The sequence below is a fragment of the Ambystoma mexicanum genome, chromosome 9 (assembly GCF_040938575.1).
Source record: "Ambystoma mexicanum isolate Mex_15411 chromosome 9, UKY_AmexF1_1, whole genome shotgun sequence".
NCBI lineage: Eukaryota > Metazoa > Chordata > Amphibia > Caudata > Ambystomatidae > Ambystoma > Ambystoma mexicanum.
In genome coordinates this window covers 1,211,680,583-1,211,702,796 of record NC_090931.1, presented here as the reverse complement: position 1 = coordinate 1,211,702,796, position 22,214 = coordinate 1,211,680,583, and the positions used below count along the sequence as shown (strand labels likewise).

The following is a 22,214-nucleotide window of genomic DNA, read 5'->3' as shown; positions in this document are numbered from 1 at the left end:
GTTAGATTACAAGCGGCTACTGTCCGTGAACGTTCCAGTATCACTTTCAATTCCGCGAGTCTGGGCTCAACTGTAACGTTCCTTCGTTTCGTTTCTTTTGTTTGCTATGGTTTTTGTGGCATTCGTTTTGAGGACTTTTTGGACGATTTTCCCGAGTTCAGACGTAAACACATTTGTGCAATCGAATTTGGCACTAGAGGGCGCTAGAGTTGAAGAAATACGATTTAAGAAAAGGCCTTAAGTGAAGGCGTTCATTGTTTAACGTGTGCGGGATAATCATGGTCAACTCACCCAGGGAAAACTGCACACTGAGCTCGCGTGCCACGGGTTCCTCCCAAACCACCGGACAAGGCGGACTCGGCATTTCATCATTACGGATAACGTGCCTAGTATGACAATAGGGAATGGTGATATATCCGTTATGTATGTACCGCGGCACTACGAAAAGGTATAAACGGTGCTAACTTGCACATAGTATTTAAAAAGTCGTTATAATTTCAAAATGCACGTTTACGTTTATTGCTTGAGTGAACTGACCCATTTCAAATTATTTCTAGGTGGATGTTTAAACATCTAATGATGCCTTCCGAGAAACGTCCATTTACTGGTACCTATAGTTAACCAGCAGGCATGTACGTGGGAGTCACATGTGTAAGAATGTCAGCGTCAGGTAAGTCTTGAAGGTAAAGTTACAGGTGCAGTCCATGTACACAGGGGGGTGAGGCCACCGGCTCGCATCACCCAGGCAACCAGCCCTAACTGCCACTCATGGACCCTGGGCGGAGAACCCCCTGTGGTTTCCCCATGACATCACACACACAGGCATTCAGGAGGGAGGTGAGGGGCTGGGGGGGGGGAGGAGGCAAAAAAGGGAATGCCGGGGCGTGCTTGGAAATTGAGAATGGACTTTATATTCGGCGAGAAACCTGCCCATCAAACGCGCACCTTGCGCTTGACACAATTAGCTGCTGCACAAGGTAGGACTCCACAAAAAGAGTTCTTATCCATAAATATGAGGCCCTCCTATGCGTGCACTGCACAAGGCATGTACTGCACGCAATGTGCACGGTTTCAAAAAATGAACTATATCCTCATGACAGAAAACACGGATGCCTTGCATAAGAATGAGGCACTAGTTGCATAGCATATTCAAACACATCTTTTGGCAGTTAATAGTGTGACTTTCAACTTATTGGTACTCCTTTTTCATCAACAAACATCAGAATGTTGAAAGTCAGTCAACTCCCAATTCAGCAAACGTGCTTGTTCCGCGGATCTTTGCAGCATTTGCATTAACCTTCTCAGCTATCTTCCAATAAAGATGGGTATGATTGAACTCCATAGTGAAATGTGTGAAGCCAAAGTATATTTTTAAGGGCGCTGTGACTGTCTCCGCTTTGGGCTAGTGGCGTGCACACAAAGAGCACTGGCAGAGCCCCATAACCCCCGGATGTCGCTGGCAGGCGAGAGGTGCAGGAAAGAGATGCATTGCGAGAGCTTTGCGGCAGTTCAGTGCTAGGATATTCGTGCACACTGCTAATTACGCCAACAGTGCAGTGTGGGTTCTATCAGGGATGCTTGAGTGATGTGCCGCATGTGTGGGAAAGTGCATACTGCAGCGCAGGAACGAGGTGCTCTGCAGGAGGAGAAGGCTGCAGGTGAGGAAAGGGGAAACATGCAGTCGGAGCTCTGTGGGCGCCTCATCACCAGGAGCTAAGCGGATTGCACTATATGTTTCTTTGCGCATTTATTGAGCACAAACAAAGCTTCCGGAGGCAACACAGCGCTGTAGAGCAGCAGGGGTTTCACAAATGCTTGATCTGCTGCTCTCCCTCCGTCTGTGTACTGGTCTTTCCGCGTGGTGAGTCCTCTCACCTCCCGTCAGGCACCTCAGTGCCAAAGCAAATGGCAGCTAAGAATTTGTGCGCAAACTAAGTACCTCCCCTCCGCTTCCCATTAAAGCAGTGGTCTTCAAACTTTTTTGGCCTGGGCCCCCCTGAGCAAAATTTGGGCAGGCCGGGCCTCCCAAAAATGCCAAATGGACAGTATGTATTGTAAGCCGCCACCGCATCCTTTTTCCAGTACAGACCTTGGGCTCCCCCACCTGCTCCCATCATAATCGCTGTGCTCACTCATCCCACTCCTACCCAGTCCCAGGGCTCTCCCCAGGGGAGTTGCTAGGTCTGGAAAAGACCCGGGGCTAAGCTGATGTTGGAACTGTTGGGACTGGGGGCTAGCTAGTCTTTTGGCTGTAGCTCCTGAGATTCTATCCGGGGCTACAACCAAAAGGTCAGGGGCTATAGCCCCCGTAACCCCCCCTAGCAACGCCCCTGGCTCTCCCCATCCCATCACACACCCTGGGCTCTGCCCACCCTGCTCCCACCACTATCCCGTGGTTCCCACCCATCCTGCTCCCACCACAGTCCCTGAGCTCTCCCCATCCCGTTCCCAACACAGTCCGAGGGCCAATGGCAGCTGCTGAATTTTTTAAGTGGAGGGGCACAACTATTTCCCCCAAAAATGCCATAGCGACCGAGCGCAGTGAGGGAGCCCGAACCAATCAACAGGTGTTCGGGGGGTTTTGCCCCGTGATTTCGTTTTAAAATGATGCGTTAAAATGTTGCATTGCAGAGCATAAAAAAAAATGGGTAAATAGCCAAACAGTTTGCAATTGGTGCTGGGGGGCGCAGGAGGCAGGCATGACATTTTTTACTGGACATCTACGATAGATGTCCAGTAAAATGATACCATCCCTGTGCCCTGGGCCCCACTGTGCCCAACACAACTAACATGATTATGTGTGCATGCAAGGCGCTAGAGTGCCATGGGGGAAAACATGGCATTTTTGAATGGACATCTATGATAGAAATCTAGTAAAAAAAATAACATCCTTGTCACCTGGGCACCACAGCACCCCAGAAAGAAAGCCGATTTTGGCAGGTGGGTAGGGGGATTGTGCAAAAAAGGCATCTAGGCATTTTTAAAATGCCTTTGTTGTGCAACCTTCCTTCCCCCCTCTATCAACCACTTGCCAAAATCAGCTCAACGGACCAAAAACACACACATTCATACAGCAATAACCATCATTCACACGAGCATCAATCACCATACACTCACACATTACACAAGCATACACAGGTTTAAATAATAATAAAAAAAAACGTACCTTCTGCATTGGCCTACGTGTGGGTGCTGAAATGCCCTGCTCCAGGATGCCTTTGTCCGTATGTGCGAGGAAGTGCAGGAGCTCCCCTTCTCACATACAAACATGCAGTGCCCCTGCCAGCATTGCCAATAAGCTATGCAATGCTGATGAAGCAAAATGCCCTAGCGCTTGCATGGCTCAGTGAGCATGTGCAGCTGTAGAACTAAACTGAACTGTCAAAGGGAAATAGTGTTTCCCTTTGACAGTTCAGCCAGCCCAGGAGCACTCTGTCAGCTGGAAAAAGTAGCTGAGGGAGTGCTCATTGTTTCACTGGGCTGGCTACTTCGCTCCTCCATAATGGGTGAGGGGGCCACTGGGTGGGCGCCCCCTCGCTATTATGGATGAGCCACCAGGTTTGGACGGGCCTATAGGGCAATACCTGTACCAAAAATGCAAAATGCTAGTGTGGGCCAATCAAAATGGGCCACCTTTTTGACCAATGTGGGCCAGTTTGACGAGTTACTTCACTATGCAGTTAGTAATTTTGACCATTGTTGCTGAATAAATATTCTTTAAATATCACAATTTACTTACATTTTAACACATAGCACACCCTTGGGAACTATTCAAACAGCCTGTGACTAAAGGAATGAATATCCATTCACAACTACAGACCCCTTTTTCATTGGTGCCTGAGACAGTTTCATGCTTCAGCCCGACCATGTGAGCCGCCCCTGGCCATTTCTTCCCCAAAAAAATATATATATATATAAATATATATATGTATATATATTTTGTTTACATTTCATGCTGGGCTCTCACGGCCCCCCAGGGATGGGGACGCGCCCCACAGTTTGAATAGCGCTCCATTAAAGGGACTTGAAAGGCCACCGCACACACAATGGCTCATGCATGTCTATATAAAACAGAATCCCCTCAGGGCCCTTGCTTTATAAAGTCATATGTTTTAGTGGACGGTCCGCAGCTGGGCTTCGGGGTGGAGTGTGCAGGAGAACTCCCCAACCTCTGCCGGGCTTGGGCCAAGTGTGTAGCAAGAGTTCCCTGTGAGCCAGGGCCGCTTTTACTACTTCCAACCCCCTCACCCCCTCCCCCCTCCGAGCTGTAGTGCGCTTATGCCTCATCTCCCTCTCAAGCAGTACCTGGTGGTTCATTGCCTGTAGGGATTTGAGCGCTCTTCACCCCACCCCTCACCTCCATATAAAGCAAAATAGAGAAAAAGAAAGCAGAGAAGGAGATACATGATCTCCCATTGAGTTAGAAGTGGGAGCACAGTGGGAAAGGGACTAGGACAGAGGGGTGCCAAGCAAACAGTTCTTTCCATCTTGCCGCACAGTGACGCGGGATAAACTCCCCAACTAATCCCTACAGCCTGAGCATTATCTGCTCTAGCTTCTTTATGGACCAGAAGAAACAGTTCGGCAAATATTTGTTAGTTTTATTTCACTGTCTCTTCTTCAATAGTGAGCTATGTTCCTTGCCTGCTTCACATTACCACAATGGTCTTCCAACTGTGGGGCTGGTCCGCTAGGGTGGGGCAGGGGGTGGGCCTAAGGATGGCCAGAGAGGGGGTTGTATGGGGGGGGCGCAAAGCTCTTCAAAAAGGAAGGAAGATGACTGAATTGATTTTACTAGAAAATATACGCAGATATGACATCTGCGTGGGGCCGGCAGCACTATTTTTACTCAAGGGGTGCTCAGCATAAACACGTTTGAATAGCACTTCATTACCAGGACCTTTCTGACTGAATACCTGCTGTGAAAACAATGCTTTGTTAACAGTGCTACAGTTAAGCTGCATTTCAGCGTTTTTAAATCCAGAAAAAGCAGAACATAATTGAGAAAATAGGGGGCCAGGAAGATGTGAATGTGCTGTATTGTTTTTAAAATGTCTCTTCCAATGTTGGAACTTCAGAAGCATTCGAACACACTAATGGTATTTTTAATGTTTCTCAGTGTTTCCTAGAGGGCCTGCCTCCACTGCCTTCAGTCGTATTTTAATGCTCTTCATTGTTTCCTAGAAGGCCCGCCTCCACTGCCTTCAGTCGTATTTTAATGCTCTTCATTGTTTCCTAGAAGGCCCGCCTCCACTCCCTTCAGTCATATTTTTAATGCTCTTCAGTGTTTCCTAGAGGGCCTGCCTCCACTCCCTCAAGTCGTATTTTTAAAGCTCTTTGGTGTTTCCTAGAGGGCCTGCCGCCACTCCCTCAAGTAGTATTTTTAATGCTTTGCAGTGTTTCATAGAGGGCCTGCTTCCACACCCTCCAGTCGTATTTTTAATGCTCGTTGTTGTTTCCTAGAGGGCCTGCCTCCACTCCCTCCAGTTGTATTTTTAATGTTTTGCAGTGTTTCCCAGAGGGCCTGCCTCCACTCCCTCCAGTAATTTTTTTAATGTTTTTCAGCGTTTCCTAGAGGGCGTGCCTCCACTCCCTCGAGTAGTATTTCTAATGTTTTGTTAGTGTTTCCTACAAGGCCTGCCTCCACTCCTCCAGTCGTATTTTTAATGCTCTTCAGTGTTTCCTAGAGGGCGTGCCGCCACTCCTCCAATCGTATTTTTAGAGGGCCTGCCTCCACTCTCTTTAATGCTCCTCGGTGTTTCCCAGAGGCCCTAAATCTACTCCCTCCAGTCGTATTTTGTACACACTTTGGCGTTTCCTACAGTTCCTGCCTCCACTCCCCCAGTCGTATTTGTAATTTTGCATTTATTTGTTTTTATTGTTATATGGTTAAACACAAGTTAAGTTTAAGCTTTAACATTCCTAAATTCATTACAAAACGTATTAAATGATGTATATGCAAAAGCATTACAATTCACAATTAGATCAAAGAAAAAGGGAAAAGCAACTATTGGTTAAAAAATGATAAAGAAGAGAAAATACATGTTATTATACTGATAATCACAACTTTAAAATCAATTAAATTTCATAACTACGTCAGTAAAAAGAAACATTTTCATTCATTACAAATGTTTTCTTTTTGAACTCATACAGAAACAATAGGTGTAGGTGTGGGCAAAATAATAGACACGTGTGCGGCAGATGTTATGTCATGCTATAATTCCAGTTGCAATGATTTCAGAAAAGACAGCCCACCACTGCCAATACTCCTTAAAAAACCATCCCTTGACCCTACAATTCCGGGGAACTACAGGCCCATCACCACCGTCCCATTCCTTCGAAAAATCTTGGACAAAGCAGCATACCTGCAAGTCCAAAAATTCCTGGAAGAGAACAGTCTCCTCGGCCTGCGGCAATCTGGCTTCCGCTCATGACATGGCATAGAAACGGCTCTCCTAGACCTAAAACATTAAAAAATTCAAATGGACGATCTCAGGGACACCGGCAAACCTGTGCTCCTTTTGCTCCTGAATTTATCAGCTGCTTTCGACTTGGTCGATCACACCACCCTCTGACACCATCTCGCAACTGCGGCCAACTTCTCCCCTAAAGCATGTAATTGGATCACTTCCTTTCTCCAAGAGAGGGCCATGAAAGTCTTCTCCGACTTGGCCTGTGCCATTCCGAGCCACATCAAATGTGGAGTTCCACAAGGATCCTGCATAGCACCCACGATATAAAACCTCTTCACAAGGCCTCTTTTCAGCATCCTTGACTCCCTGGGCATCTCGTATACTAATTATGCGGATGACACACAGGTGCTAAGCCCACTCACTGGTGAATATGAGGCAGATATGATCACTCTCACCACCATCTACTCTATCATCCAATCCGGGATGGCGGACAACTGGCTATGCCTCAATAGTGAAAGAACTGAACTTCTGCTTATTGGTTTTCCCACCACCTTGGGCAACCTTGATCAGCAATACATGTCCTTCACTATTGATAATATTCCCATCAAGGTATTCAATAACGTCAAGACACTTGGAGTTTACTTAGACTCAGATCTTACCATGGATAGACAAGTGAATGCCATTGCTTCCTCGTCGACCTATTAGTCCAAAGGTCTCAACGCAGTCAGATCCTTCCTATCATGCCAGAATTGCCTTACCATTGCTAGGGCAATAATTGGATCAAGGCTTGATTATTGCAATGCCCTCCTTGTAGGGACCTCTTGCAAAAACCTGGCCAAACTCCAACTGCCACTGGAACTTCAAGGAAAGACCACATCTCTGAAGTTAGAAGGCAGGCTCATTGGCTCCCTGTCAAGGAGAGAATCGTCTTCAAAACCCTCTCCCTCGCACATAAATGCCTCCATGATCTTGCACCCCCGTACCTTGTCCAAAGAATTGTCAAACACACCGCCACAAGACCTCTTAGGAAGGGGTACTCCGACATGATTCTCACGCCAAAGACAATAAGAATCCGCTCTGGGGGATCTAGTTTTCCCACAATGGCCGCCTTCCACTGGAATGCCCTTCCCACTCACCTAAGAATGATCGAGTGTCGCCAAGAATTCCGCAAAGCAATCAAAGCCAAGCTTTTTGTATGAATACTGTCAAATGCTCACTGTGTAATAATGACTGCACGTATGTATGCATCTTTGAACTCACCTGCTCTCTTTGCCCTATCTATGACCAATGTACCTGTAAACCAAGAGACCTCACGGTCGCCTGTGAACTACTTAATCTAAAACTCTACAAAATTTCATGCAACAGCGCCTCGATGCCTCTGGGCTGTAAGTGCACTATACAAATGCAAATAAATAAATACTGTAGATATTGTCCGTCCCGCTAGGCATCACTTCCAGACCATTTCTTCATCACCCAAACAGAATAATCCTGCACATTTTTTCAATGAATTTCATCTTTGCCCCTGTACTGCAGGGCAGTAAACCAACAGAGGTTTCAAGGGTTCACACTGGCCATTTCCTTATAAAATCTACAATGTGCCAACTCGGGTTGCAACATACCATATATCACCAAAATCTCCTTAGTAAGGAACAAACTCCATCTAAACCAAAGGAATAGACCTCTGGTACTCCTCCCGGGATACATTGCGAGATATGGAGTTAGTGTACCCAACCTTTTATGTTCGTTGTGCAGATGATTGACTGGATTAACACCGTAGATGGAATGCACAAGTGTGTATCACTCAAAGTCATGTAATACGCGTTTGACTCTACCCGGATTTTCAACTAGCTCACTTGCAGAGGAGCCAATTGTATGAAGGAGATCACAGCAGAGTACGGAGTACCCACTGCCGCTCTCCGCCAATAGCACCTTCAGTTCTACAAACAAGGAGCCTTCAACAGGGCCCAGGGTCATATGTGTAATGCTCTTCAGTGTTCCCTAGACAGCCTACCTCCACTCCCTTTATTCACTTGTAAACTTTTACAAATGAAACCCCTTCTCGGTCTTCTGTTTATCCCAGTCTTCAAAGAAATGCAAGGGGAGTGAAATCTTCTGCCTTCATACGCAACTATTTGTCACAGAAGACATTTACTCCCAGTAATTATAAGCATGAAAGTATTTTAACTTCAAAAAAATGGACTGACTCCCACATTTTTATACAAGTAATTTTTTGACTTCCTCTCAAAAAAGTTAACTGTAGCCCTGTGTGTGTATGTGGAGCAATCGCTGTGCCCAGACATAATGATACCTTCTTTATTGAAAATGCAAAGGTGTGTGCGCCTGGGGCAAAGGCCCTCTGGAAAATCTCACTGCTCTGGTGTGTTTTCATGTGTTGGATCCTTTTGCAATCTGCCAAGAACAATCTGCATAACTGCAAACTGTCAAACCTCGATGTACGGAATTTCCAAAACGACTGCAGGTGGATGTACCATTAACGTTTATTATTTAACCACTAGGCTTCTTGTGGAGGAGGCAAATTGCCATCACGTCCAATTGGTTCTCAGTGTTTGGTAATGGAACTCTGCCATTTCTACCCCTATGTGTAGGGATTTAACCCCCTCCCCGTGCCATGACGAACGTAGAAGTCGGATGGCCACACTGATCTGTGGACACTGAAGTGGGTATTCAAGCCCACAGATAAGACTTGTGGGCCGAAGGCAAATCGAGGCACCATTTTGAAGAGTGGGAGAGGCCATGTTGGTGATAATCCAAGGAACATGTCTTGGTGGCAATCTCCATTACAGAATCAAATTCTTAAAAATAGTCAGAACTACCACAGAAATAGGATCAGACCCGAGTTGATCGTGAAAAGTGTCAAAATGTAAACTAGCTAACACTTGCTGAAGTGTAGGTCAGGTAATTCAGGTGATATGGGAGTACCCAACGGGCCATATCAATGATCCTAAAGTTGATAAAGCTTGTGGCTAACAGTATTTTTCTTTTTTACCACCAGCAGTATTTCAGTAGCCTAAAAATCATAAAGACGTGGGTTTTGCAACTGGTATTTTTTTTTTACCACAGCTGGTAATTACCATCAACAGTTTTTACCTCTACAAGCAATTCAATACTGTTTGGATCGCTGTTTGACAGGGGAGTAATCTCTACAAAGCGCTACTTTACCACCTGCAGTATTCATTACATAATTGCCGCAGAATCACTTCTCAGTGTGCAATAATACTCCACATTTCAGAAACTCGGGAGAAAGACATCTTTTTATGCAGGGGAGGGGGGGGGAGCAAAACAAATCAATGTTGATGAAATTTCATAGAAGGTCTGTTTTTACATAGTTATAGCCTTCCTTACGGCCACATGCTTTTGGAAGGTGGTACTTGTTTCACTAATATGTCACATTTCCTCTATACATTATCAAGTGCTGATCCACCTCCATTACTTTCTGCCTGTACATCGGGTACCTTTCTATGGAGTGCTGCCAAGGAGCGTGGCCAGGCATGGTGTTCTTTGTTAGAACTTTGTTAGCAAAATGCAACTACTGTGCGAGTCGGAGTGGGGTTCTCGCTTTTCACATTTCATGGTTAAACAAAGATGGAAGCAGGTTGTTTTGCACTCAATTTATTTGAAAACACTGAAAGGGGCAGTCATTGGGACCACTGTGGCAGAAGCACCTCTTGGTTCTTCCTATACTGAAGGTAATAGCCCTCTTGAACTGCAGCATGGCCCACGTTGCATCAAACCAATGAGGAGGGAGGCCCACTCAAGTGAGCACTCACTTTCCTGGGGGATCAGGGAGGCTGCAGAAGCCGATTAGCCCTGAAAGCAAAACAACATTGGAACACTAGTGAGGAATCGTTGCTATGCTGCCCCACCAGAGTTCCCAAGAAGCTGAGATCCTTTGTCTAATTGGAGCCAATAATCCCTCCGTGGGTAGATTAGCACTATACTTGGCCCTGGAAAAAGCAGACGCTGGCATTTTGACAAAAGCTGAGGGTTTAACCCTGAGATGTCGCCACAAGATTTCACCTCTACTAAAGGTCCTTTAAATGTTACGTGCTGGAGAGAGGGGAATGCGCCTCCTGCACGACGGTCCTTCATGCTGGTTTGGTGGTACCACGGAGCTCTCCCTCTATACATTCCAATGTGTATTCCATGCCTGGGCCGGGCCCCAAGGGACTCCAATAGCCATTTTGCCCCAACTTGTCTATCAGTTCCATGGGGAGACTTGTTGGATCTATGATGTCTGACTCCCAGCTCCCGTGCTTCCCATTTTTATGAGGTAAACTACACTCCTACCAGCACCCAGGGGACCCATGCGGAAGGCCGTAAATCAGCTCATAATACAGGATACTGCACTCAATCTAACACAATTTTGCAAAATGACGCTTCTACATGTTACTATCACACATTACAAATGTCCAATTCTTCAGTTCCTTAGACAGTCTTGTTATTTAATCTCCCTGGCACCAACGGCTGACCTTTTGCCCAATTCATACAGCCCGTGTCCGGGTCCTAACTCCCTGTGAATGTCATAGGAGTGTCCCCCGACAGAGGAGAAGGAATACATCTATACCATAGAATCCTGACACTGCACCACTGGCTTTGAAACATGTGGTTTCTATAAAGCATTGTCCATCGCGGTCTTCTACCCACAATTCTTCAGTACTTCTAAATTCTACTGGTCCTTAACATGTCTCCACTGCGGACGTACCTTTCTCCAGCCCAGCAAGACTCACAGAGGACCTCTGTTGGACATTCTTGTTTTGAGGCCATGGAAATGTCCTAATTAACCACTTTACTTTAGCTGCATTAGTGTCTGCAGTGTGCGGCCGCAAGCAAGAGTTGCTAGGATGTGGACGCCCACATTCTCTGAACTACATAGGTCTTGCAGAGGTCACGGTCATCCACATCCTCAGCAGTTAACTGGTTAATATTGCCAAATTGTGCACAAACCTTGCCGGTGTAGTGGGGGTCAGAGGGTGGGAATCATACTCCACACTTATTGGGAGACAGGTTTAGGTGGATAAACAATATACTTATATATTACTTATTTTACCACCTTGGTGGACCTCTAATTGATGTTGACAAGGGACGGAAAGGTAAAGGTTAAGACATGATTCATTTTCCTCAAAACCCCCTAGGGAATAAAACACTAGGTTATAATAAACTGGCACACAAAAGGAAAGGCAGACAACAAAATGCTGGTGTGCGGTTTCTTTAGTTGTTATTCTGATGACTTATTATTTCTTCCGGTACACGCGCAGTTTTTTTTTAAGTCTTATATAAAAAAAAGGCTTAATCACAAGACACTATCTTCTATATATATTAAAGTCACACTTAACGTATTTGTGGCAAAGCGTTGTTCCTTATACAATTCCACACTGTTTCACCAATCTCCCCTAGTATTTGCATAGTTGACTGTTAGGACCCTCCGGACATTACTGGCTACATGATATTTGAATACCCCACCCCTTTCTCTGGGTTTCAACAAAAGTCAAAATGTGTGGGTTTGTGGCTTGGCGAAGTGTTGGTCCATATACAATTACACACCGTTTCACCAATCTGCACCGAATTTGGCATAGTTACCTGTTGGGACTCTCCAGACATTACTGGCTAGACTCTCCAGACATTACTGGCTACATGACATTTGGACCACCCACCCCTTTCCCCAGATTTCAGCACCTTCACACATGAGATGTTTGCCTGAAATCGGCGAAACATCAATGTGGTTGTAGAAGAACCGGCCCGACACGAGGGCCAAAACTCTAGTTCCAGGCAGAGAGAATGGGAACACAGTCTGCATACCAAGTTGTATCAAAAAATTCTGTATAACTGCTAGATATTTAGTGAGGTGCAGAGGAGAAAATCACTACCTTGACACTAGGAAGTGGTACAAAACAAGAGAAAGAAAGTGTCCACGGGCTGTGGATCACTCGCACCCCCTGCACACTCGGGTTAATGCCAAAGGCAATAAATTAATCTTACACTTTCCTGCTTTGAAAGCAGTTTGCAACTACATTAAATAAACAGATCATGGAATCAGATCTCCATGAGTATTACATAACCTTATGTCTTAACTAATTGATTGCCTTTGGCATTAACCCGAGTGTGCAGGGGACGCGAATGATCCACAGCCCGTGGACACTTTCTTTCTCTAGTTCCAGGCCCCAGGATGCACGGTTTCCAAGATATTTGCACTGCAACGAACTGCACCAGAAAGCAAAGAAGGTCCCAGTATGCAGCAGCACACCAACTCTCGCCTCCCCAGATGTCTGCTCCGGGGTATGTCAGCTGGCCACATGCGTCCAATCTCAGTGCAGTTTACTTCAGGGTGCAAAGCACATCAAGCGATAAGCGAATCAGAACAGTGTCCTACAGGATCAGTGTTATGTCTTTTTACATAACCCGTGCAAAACGGGTACTTCTGCTACTTAACAATATAACCTAAACGTAAGCAGCTGCGTAGCTAAAAAAAAACCTTTAAAAAAGATAAAAATATCCATTAAAATGATATATGATATTTTATTTATATCGCGCTCTTACGCAGGTGTTTCAGAGCGCGACCAGGCAAAGGGAGGGGAACAAGAGAGAAACAAAAACAATGATCTTACTAGGCCCAGTGACATTGAGAACCCGCAAGTGCATGGGGAAGAGAAAGAAAAAGGGGTAAAGTGCATGGGGAAGGGAAAAAGGGGGAAAGTGCAGAGCATAGGAGAGAAACAAAATAAATAGAGTGTTAGCAGTGGTAGTGCAGCTTGTAAGAGGCAAAGGTGCTAGGTTAGTCAGATAGGGAGTATCTGATAAGTGCAGAAGAAGAGTGGGTGGGGAACTGTATGGGTACAGACACAGGACCCAGTGAAAGGGGTGGCCCGGAGGCAGTGCAGGAGGATGGCAGGGTGAGCAGGTACCTGGGCCCGAAGGGCAGAAGGTGGCCAGGTGCAGAGTGCCGAGGGAAAAAGGCAGATCAGCTGGGGAGAAGCAGGGCGAAGGAAGAAGCGAAGAGGAAGGTCTTGAGGAGCTTCCGGAACTGTAGATGGTTCTCCTCAAGTTTCAAGGTGGCAGGGAGGCAGTTCCAAAGGGAGGCCCCGGGCGAAGACAGATTTACCTCCAGCGCATTTCTTTGAAAAACGACTGACCCTGAGGGAGTTAGAGGTAGAGGAGCGAAGGGCTCGAGAGGGGAGGTATTTAAGGAGGGATAGTTGAAGGTATTTTGGACCCAGGCCCCAGAAAGCCTTGTGGACAATGCAAAGGGTTTTAAATTTAATCCTTGCATCCACTGGGAGCAAATGAAGGGATTTCAGAGTTGGAGAGATACGATCCTAGGGCTTGAGGCCAAGAACAAGTCTCGCAGTCCTGTTCTGGATTAGTTGTAAAGGGCGGAGAGTAGAGGCAGGTAGATTTAGAAAGAGGCTGTTACAGTAGTCCAATTTAGAGAGAATCAGAGCTTGGGAGACAGTGGGCTTCTGAGGGAAAGTGAGGAAAGGAAGAGTACCTCTAAGGAGGTGCAATAAGAAGTTTGATTTTTTAGAGACATCAGAGATATGTGGGGAGAAGGAAAGTGTGGAGTCAAAGATGACCCCGAGATTCTTAACTTTGCAGGTAGGGGCAGGAGGAGGGCCAAGGGAGGCTGGCCAGAGAGTGAGGGGAAAGGATGGAGAGGGTGTACCAACGAGGAGGATCTCAGTCTTGTTGGCATTTAAACAGAGATCGTTGGCAGCACACCAATTTTGAATGGCGATGAGACAGAGTTGAGGGAAGGAGAGGAGGTGGCTGAAGGAAGCCTGAAAATGAGTTGGGTGTCATCAGCATAGCACTGGAAATTTGAGCAAAAGATGGAAATGCAGTATGCGAGAGTTGCCAGGTATTGGTTGAAAAGCCAGGGCGAGAGGTTAGACCCCTGGGGAACACCACAGGTAGAGAGGGAGATAGAAATGACTTTGCAGTTTTTAATTTATTTTTAAAGTTACGCAGCTGCTTAGGTTTAGTTTAGTTTATATTGTACATAGTATCTTGTGATTTCCCCATTTTATTATACAAATGTTTTACAGCAGCAGGGAACCTGAGATAGCCCCGGCCAGCCTAGTAAGACCTGTATGCAGTGTTTTTTTACATTGCAAAGTATAGATGGGAATTGTCACACGTTCAATTAATCCCTCTTTTTGAACACATCTTGTAGTGATATCATTAAAAGGGTAGTTTGGCTGAAACGTATGTATTTATTTATTGGGATTTATATTTTGGTTAATGCCCGACTCCCCTAGCTTGTAAACGCCAGACTGTGGAACAAACCCATTTTGGATTGCATCGTCTTGTGACCAAGGCGAGTGTGTTGCCTCTGAGCTATCCACCCAGCCTAATATCTATAATTATTAATAAGCATCCCTCTTAAATAAATTACCACCTTCTAGTTAGCAGCTTTTTATTTGTGAATATCAGACGTTTAATAAGACTCAATTCTGGTGTCCTCACACTAAGGGGAACGAACTGTGGGTTTACTAAGTCACCATGCTGCAGAAATATGTTCAATTTACTTAATATTTTTCTCAAAGTCACCATTCTCCCTGTACACACAGGTATTGGTTATTTTTACAGAATTTAATCCTGAATAATTATGGACACTTCTAAATGCTAATTATATTTCGCTTCAAGCATGCTCTTCCTGAATTTCCTTACAAGCTTCAGCTAACGTGCACTTAAAGTGTTCATATGTTGTGCATTTGTTTTGCAGATAAAAAGCGACTGGACTGGCCCTTTGATGGATTCCCTACTTGCAGGTATAACTAATATGGACATGTTCCCATGAGTGCTGGCCCTCATCTGGGTCAATATTTGAAAACCTTCTGACGTGAGAGCAAAACTGTACGTCAAACAGTTGGCGTAAGTGCAGGTTACCTGTCCCTTGACCTATCTGAACCCGCTTACATGCGATATTCCCTTCATCAGTGACAGTGTACACACTTTGACGAGCCATGCATTTAAAGTTAGTAGTCCATGTCAGCTGGGAGCATGGAGGAGGGATGTTTTATACATTATGCTCCATTTCCAAAGCACTTCCAAGTGGCTCCTCCCTGCTTTCTGCAGGACGCATTTTTATAATATGTATGGTAATGTGATGCTTCTGCATTGTTGTGTGGAGTCACGGTTTCTGGGAAGTAGACAAGTGACCTACCGTGCAACCTGGAATCATGTCTAATGTTTTAATAATGTATTGGTAATAAAATACAATAAGTTATTTTCTGATACCAAATAAAAGATACACATCCACCTTTAAAACTATTGTGAGATTCCCTTTGGTACCGCCTTGGGCCTGAGTAACCTATGCTTGCTTGCTTAACACGTCTTGTAGTTTTTTTGAGTCTGAATGCTCACCCATTCCGTGTTGCACATCACTCCGAGTTCCCAAACAAATAGTACGTTTCTGTTTGTAAATATTCTTTTCATTTTGTAAGAAATATTGATATGGAAGGTATGGTATTTAAAAAACAAAAACGGCCTTAATTCATAATTATATTCAGTTTTTAGAAATGTAGAACATTCGAGGGTCCCGCGTTTAGTGTCTTCAGCTCTGTCCCCTGTGTAATTCAAATTCTACATCTGTCCTCTGATGAATATAATTCGACCGTCGGGCTTTGCACTGTTTAATCATTGAAATGTTATCCAAATTCTCTCTCTCTGCAGGTGAAGCCGGGCAAGACGCAGATCCTGGTTGTCTCTGCAGCATCAAGCCCATACAATCCCTTTTTCTAGCATGACCAGTTGGACCCCTGAAGCAAAAGAAGCAATACACCATGTGGGAGTTACATAGACCTCTGACCTTACCCTCAATGCAAAGGTAGCATCAATATCTAAATCATTGTTTCCACTTCTGTTCTACCCTCAACGGGTCAGGACATTCAGAGGAACTGCTGACCAGATTTCAAAGAGTACAGGACACTGCAGCACATATGCTGCTAAAGATAAAGAAATCAGAGGTGGGTTCTCCTGGTCTTGCCTCTTAGCACTGGCTCCCTGTCCGGAAGATACTCATTTTTTAAGGCAATGTGCTTAGTGCATAAATCATTGCGAGCTACATACCCTTACTCCTGTACACAGAAACTGCACATGTATTGTCCCTGTGATCAATAAAACAGCATGATTCGGGTACAGACATATAGAAGAGAAAGGACGGGATGGTGATCCTTTTTGGTACTTGCAGCTAAACAACGGATTTCCCTTACTATTTACTTCTGTAGAGAACTTGCTAACATTCAGGAAACAGATCAAGATCTTTCATTTTATTGAAATGTGATCCTCTCATCAGGTCCATGCCTGTATATTAGGCATTATTGGTTCAACAGCACCGAGATACCTTACAGTGAAAGCTAGTGCTTTATAAAACTCTAGATACATAGAAGCATACAGTGGCAAAATACCACATGGTGAAAGCTAGCCCTTCATAAAACTCCAGATAAATATGTAAACGCACAGCCATGTCTGAGCCAGAAAAGATGTAAAACTTACCACCTGTAACAAAACAAAGATATATTGTAGAATAGAAGGCATGTATTTCAAAATGACATGACTTGAAAATCTCAAAAGGCAGGGATTTTCTTAGTGATCAAATGTGAAGGCGGAATTTACCAAAAAATATATATTTTTACAAACTGATTTTTGAAACAAAAAGGTACAAAACAGCAAGAATTCACAACAAATCAGTAAACAAGACAATATCCGCACCATAACATGTATATCCCTCCTGGTACATAATCTCCATAGCATCCAGCCCTCTCGCATCGTAGCCCCTTACAGTCCCTCCCTCCCTCCAGTGAACAAGCCCCTTTCCCAGCTTGATAAGCCCTCCCTACAGCCCTGCCCTCAGAACGCATCCTGCCATTTGCTCCATAGTTTATGATGTTTTCAGGGACAGCCCCTCTCTCTGTAGACTCCATATTCTAGCGTGCAACAGTAGTCCATTCCCTTCTAGCCATGTCGCAATCCGTAGGCTTTCCTGCACCCTCCTCCCCCCCCAACCTGCTTCCAGGTCCCTTTTTGCCACCAACAGTGCCGTTTTGATGAGGCACTGTTCAATGAGGTTGAAACCGGTCACCCCAAATATGTAGCAGGCCTAACTTGGGGCTGTCCGGCATCGGACTTCCCAAGACCCTCGACATGGCATCTCTGACAGATCTCCATTAGGACTGTATCTTGGGGAAGTCCCATATAGTGTGCAGAAAAGTGGGGAGAGGAAGAACTGGGAGTGTGGGTAGTGTTGGGAGGGAACAGGGAGATTGGTGCCACTAGATTGGTGTTTAAGAAGCAAAGGATTGTTATAAAGTACTAACTAGATGTAACCACAAGTTCTCTTACCTCACTTGAGTACATGTGTACAGTGCTCCGGCTGTATAGGGAGAACATTATGAAATATCATAAAGAGTGGATTGTTGATATGAGAGGATGGATGTACAAGCCATGCCCGAAGAAGGAACAAATAATAAAGATGTTCTGGGTCACATGTACACATTTAGCTGCAAAGTATAAGGGGAAGTTGGTGAGAAATAGAAAAGGTGTTTTGGAGGATTTGTAAGATGTCACCCGAGGACCTTAAAGGGGGAGAAATTGCAATACTCCTACACTTAGTGTAGTACCAGAGCCTGGCAATACCCCTAGAACCCCCACAGCCTTGCCACCCCCACAGGCATGCTACCCAATGCAAGCCGCAGCAGGTTACACTAATCCAGAGTATGTACCCCACATAGCCCCATGACAGCTAGCACCCGCAACCTATGAGCATGTCCCCCAGCAGCGATACCCACATGCAACCCATTAGTTATGGAAACAGAGACTAGGGCATGAAGAGATTTAGAAACATTGCTTCAAAGGACAGAGGCAGAACTTACACGAGTAAGGTTAGTTAGGGGAGAGGGGGGGGAGAGGGACGAAGAGCACCAATAGGCACTGATGAATGTCGAGCGGGGGCTATTTTATTTATGATCAATAGTACTGCGATTAGGGACCTACACGTTGAAACAGAGGATACTGGTTGCAATGATGAAGGGTAGTCTGTGGAAGTTGACGTCCATAGACATTTTGGATCCTTTAAAGTTATATTGTTTTAGAGCCTTGCTTAAGCCAAAACCATCAGGGACAAGAGATGTTAAGTGAGCACTATGTGAAATGGTATGAACAGTGTTCTGCTCAGATTGCTTTGCAGGGAGGGGCTTCTGGGACATACAATGAGAGGGACTTGAAAAATGACAACCAGCCATTCAGAATTCAGTAATTATGAGGTCTTCACTTTTAAAGGGAAGAATAATGTCCCTCTCTCAATGGGGTTATCCCATCTCCCTGACAGCCTTCTCCTCCCATGTAATTCTCAATCATAATATCACCCCCAGGGTCAGGATCAGGTAGCGACTGCCGTCCCCTGGCCACATGGGAGATTTGGTTGGGGGAGGGGGAATCAGTGATGACTCCACAGGATTCATCACAGTGATGAGCGGCATACAGTTTTGTGCTTTGACCCAGCTCAACCTTTGAGCGGGGTGTCAAATCGGCCGTTATTTGAGGATGGCGACAATGACGGGGAAATGATCCGTGAGGTTTGTATTCCGTATCAAATAATGATTCAGCATAGGAACTTTGTCCTATCCTTATTACTAATTGCATGCCTGCACACTTGCAGGATGATTTGTTACAGGTCCCAAGCACTTTATGGATGGACCACCCGCATGATGTAGGGCTCTTGAAGAGCATAGGGGCAGTATGTATCAAATTGAAACAGGGAGCAGTGTTACCCAGAGTGCGACAGTACCCATTGTCAAGAGAGGCATATTCAGGAATGCATGAGACAATTGTTGCACTTTGGCAGCAGGGAATTTTACCCTATGTAGTACCCACATAGTCACAGTGTAACAGCAATATTCCCTGTCAAAAAAGTCAAAGGGTGAAGTTGTAGGATGATACAGAATTTGCGCCCGTTGAATAACATCATTGAGGCCGAATTCCCAGTTGTAGCGAAACCTGACACCATCCTCTGGAATATACCAACTGAGGCCACAAACTTTACTGTAATTGATTTAAAAAATGAGTTATTTTCCATTCCATTGCAACCCGATTCTCAATATTTTACCACGTTTACCTATTGTGGGCAAAGGTTTCAACACACTAGACTTGGTCAGAGGTATTTTAAATCTCCCAGTATTTTTAACAGAGTATTACACATTGATTTGGGCAATATACATGTACCGAGTACGGACATTCAATATGTAGATGACCTTTTAGTGTTTAGCACAACAGAAGAATTGTGTAGAGCAGATTCAATCACACTATTGCAATTGCAAGCAGACAAAGGATACAAAGTGGATAAGGACAAAATGCAGTACTGTTAGAAAGAGGTAGTGTATTTCGGACAAATTATATAATCTGAAGGGTAAAGAGTAACACCAGAAAGAGCGGTCGCAGTACAGCAAACAACACAGTTCATTACAGTGAACGAAAGGCAACAGTTGTTGGGACTGTGTAACTATTGTAGAGTATGGATTTGTGATTATTCCACTTACACATAAACGCTGCTGCAGGGGCTTAAGGAGCACAAAAGAGGAAAAGATCACTTACATGGACAGGAGAAATTATAGTATGTTTCCAGGAGCTCAAAGCACCAGTATTGGCAACCCCTGATTATATACAAAACAATGTTATTTGTTCTCACATTCCAATGGACAAGTAATGACTGCTGTTCTGGCTTAGCACACATCTCTAGGGCATAAATGCATAGCATATTACAGTGGCATATTAAATTCAGTGATGCAGGGTCAGTTCTCTTGTGAACAGGCACTGACTGCTGCAGCACTTGCCATCAGAAAATCAGCAACAATCACTATGGGTTGCTCAGTGACGTTATATGTAGAGCACGCAGTGTTCGCAATTCTTGAAAGATCTAAATCCGCCTTGTCTACACAAAGGGCTTCAGCATATGAAGTAATGTTGCAAAGCCCATCCATTCACAGTGTGAGATGCCGTACAGTAAACCTGGCCACATTTATCGCAATCCTAGTTGAGGAAGGAGAGCACGTGCATAATTATGTCATTTATGAAGCCCCAGAAGACAATTTAATAAGAGCTAGAGAGGATGCACTTGAGGCCGGGGAGGGCCTCTTCGTTGATGTGTCATCGACAATTGATCAGAAGATGGGCCAGAGACACACCGGTGCAGCAGTGGTACGTCTTGTAGACGGATAAGGAACAGGTTACTTACCTGTAACTGTTGTTCTCCAGCATGGGTCTGGCATGGATTCACATGCTCATGAATATTCCCCGTCGTCAGGCTGGGAATCCTCGGTAAAGAAAAAACCAGTATCAGTTTCGTTTCTGATCTGTCTTTCGTAGCAATAACCAATCACTGGTCTCTGCGTCATACTGACCACAGCCAATGACTGCCCTCTACCTAAGCACCGCCTCTGGCAGCCATCTTCAGATTTGGAAGCACGTGAAGTGGCAGTATGACCAAGTGAAGAGCCGCAGAGGGGTAGGCGGGAGGGTTCGCATGTGAATCCATGCCAGACCCATGCTGGAGAACAACAGTTACAGGTAAGTAACTTGTTCCTTCTCCAGCATGGGGTCTGGCATGGATTCACATGCTCATGAATAAGGAATACATAGCAGTACACACATGCACAACCACGGGAGGTGGCAAAGGCTCAACATTAAGCATTACATCAAACCCAACATTAAGCACCTTACCTCCTCACCAGGCTCACCTCAGGCGAACAGGTTGCGCAGCACTGCTTGGCCGACCCTGGACTCCTCCCTGGAATCCCGATCGACGCAGTAGAATTTCGTGAAGGTGTGCGTCGACCTCCACGTAGCAGCCCTGCATATGTCCAGCAGGGGCACACCAGAAAGGAACGCCGTGGTGGCTGCGATCGCTCTGGTGGAATGGGCTCTCGGACGGCCAGGCAGCGGTCGGTTTGCCAACCGATGACAGTACATGATACAGCCGGAGAGCCATCTGGAAATGGAAGCCTTCGAGAGAGCCTTCCCCTGATTGACAGGTCCAAAATTCACAAAGAGTTGTGACGTCTTCCGAAAACACTTCGTGCGGTCCACGTAGAACATCAGCGCTCTAGCCACATCCAGCGAGTGCAAAGTCCTCTCAGCCGGCGACGAAGGCGACGGGAAGAACACAGGCAACACCAAGGGTTCGTTGAGATGGAAGTCCGACGGTACCTTGGGCATGAAGGAAGGGTGCGTCCTGAGCACTACCCTCGTGTCGTGAAAAGTCAAGTACGGGGCCTTGCAGGAAAGGGCCTGGATCTCTCCCACCCGTCGTGCGGAGGTGATGGCCACAAGAAACGCTGTTTTCCACGACAGAAACTTCAACGGGGCCGAGTGCAGAGGCTCGAACGGAGGTCCCATGAGCTTGGTCAGCACCACGTTAAGCTCCCACGCCGGGGCCGGAGCCTTCACCGGCGGGAACGATCTGAACAGTCCCTTTATGAACTCTTTCACCAGACGATGAGACCACAAGGACGTCCGGCCCGTGGTTCTGGTGTATCGGGAGATCGCAGCAAGATGAATCTTGATGGACGCGTGTGCCAGTCCAGCTTTGGCCAGCGTCAGCAGGTACGGCAGTACCTGGGGAGCCGTAATCCGTAGAGGGTTAATCTTCTGTGCGTGGCACCAGACAGAGAACCTCTTCCATTTGTGTCCGTAGCATTTAAGAGACGAGGACGCCCTGGACTTTGCAAGAACCTCTCTGCAGTCGGCCGGTATGTCGTATCCTCCAAACTCTAGCGCTGCAGGAGCCAGGCC

The 22,214-nt window shown here is 45.7% G+C and overlaps 1 long non-coding RNA gene across 1 annotated transcript; it reads left to right on the top strand.

The window, feature by feature from the left end:
- The first annotated feature begins 326 nt into the window (after positions 1 to 326).
- On the top strand, positions 327 to 16,518 carry LOC138489792 (uncharacterized). Its single transcript, XR_011274905.1, has 4 exons — positions 327 to 448; positions 558 to 670; positions 15,154 to 15,199; positions 16,104 to 16,518. It is a non-coding gene; the product is annotated as an uncharacterized lncRNA (long non-coding RNA).
- The last annotated feature ends 5,696 nt before the right edge of the window (positions 16,519 to 22,214 follow it).